Source organism: Octodon degus, unplaced genomic scaffold (genome assembly GCF_000260255.1).
Source record: "Octodon degus isolate 3935 unplaced genomic scaffold, OctDeg1.0 scaffold00077, whole genome shotgun sequence".
Classification (NCBI taxonomy): Eukaryota; Metazoa; Chordata; class Mammalia; order Rodentia; family Octodontidae; genus Octodon; species Octodon degus.
Window position 1 is genome coordinate 8190398 of NW_004524653.1, and position 1579 is coordinate 8191976.

Genomic DNA, 1579 nt, shown 5'->3' on the forward strand with positions numbered 1-1579 from the left:
CAGTGTTCCCTGCTTTACCTCCCTGTGAGCTTCTGCGCATGGCGCATCGTTCTAAAAACAATCTGTTGTATCAGATCCTGCTATCACTGCTGAAGGCTGCGGAAAAGGACAGGAAGGCTGGCATCTCTTGTCGCAGACATAGCTGGTAGGTGGCAGAGCCAGCAATGTGGAAACTTCGTCTAGTTGCAAAACCTGTGCATGAATCTCAGCCCCAGTTGCCTGGGGGGGGGGGGGACTGGGTTTTGTCATTCCCCCCCACCCCCCACCCCTCGGGGAGCCTGGGTAAAGGCAGAGAGGGCCTCTATCCTGGAAGCTGCTCTGTGCGGGGCATAGGAAGGTTGCATTTCCTAGGATAAGCAGCAGGTGGCAGTGTTGGCAGATAGAGGTGTGGGCGCAAAGCAGCTCCCGGACCTTAATGAGGGGCCTTGGGTCTCTGGACAGGAGCTGGGCGGAACCTACCAAGATTTAAAATGTATGTCTTTTGACTCTGTACTTTCACCGCTGGGAACTGATCCTACAGACATACGTGCATGTGTCTGCAGGTGCACAATGGTAGCCATTGTCACACCGCTTGTGAAGGCACAGCTAGAAACCCACAGCAGGGAAAGAAACTCCCAACCTGCTAGATGTCAGAGATGCCAGAGTTTACACTCTCTAAAATCGAGGAGTGAACTGTAGGACCAACAGGTGAGAGTGGGAAACATGTATTGAGAGAGAGAAAGCTTCTGTCTAAGAGGGGCAGAAGGAGACCTAGAAGAGGGGTTGTCCAGCAAGGCGGAGGGTGGGGCAGGGTCCAGGTGGGATGCAACTATAAGCATCCAATAAGATTACATTTGTATAGGTAATATGGATCCAGTGGAAACGCCTAAGATGGGTGTGAGGCGGGACAAGTCTATGGTGAACCAATAAGATTTTAACACGTATAATCACTTAGATATTGAAAACGGGGTTCAAGTGGGGAATCAGGTCAGGTAGCAAGCACATGGGGGGCCCAGGACTTTCCTGGATGGGGTGGAGTAAGGGGGTTTGGTCCTCCACCAGCCAGGCGCTTAATGCCTAATTTGAATGTCAGTCTCTGCAGCTCAAGGGCAAGTGTGTGGGTGACTAGTTTCTCTTTTTCTTGAAGCCTCCAGTGGCTGTGCCTCCGGCCACAGTGGACTCTGTCCTGACCTTTTCAGGGTCCAGCCCCATCTGATTGCGAGCACACCTGTGACCTGTTTCTCCACTAGAGCAGCGTTACCTAAGCGGCTTACACTTGCAGTCTTATTGGTTGATCATAGTTTTGTCCCACGTTGTGCCCATCTTGTGATTTTGTTCTCTAAAACTTCCTTCGAGAAGTAGGCTCATTGGCAGCCCACTCGGGCCCCCTCCTGCCTCTCTCAGGGGCTGTCTCTCCCTCAAAATTTTCTCCTCTTAATCTCTGTTATTCCTTAGAATTCACTCTTTGATTTTGAGGAACTCAGCCTGTCTGACATCTAGCAGGTTGGGAGTTATGTTTCTCATATCATTTGGAGGTCACCCTAGGAAAAGCCGGGTGTGTTGTCACATACATGGAATCCCAGAACATGGGAGGCTGAGG

The 1579-nt window shown here is 51.2% G+C and overlaps 1 protein-coding gene across 2 annotated transcripts in view; it reads left to right on the forward strand.

Annotated features, from left to right (window-relative positions):
* Window positions 1-1579, forward strand: part of Ptgis (prostaglandin I2 synthase) — a 39430-nt gene that overhangs the window by 20458 nt on the left and 17393 nt on the right. The window lies entirely within an intron of this gene.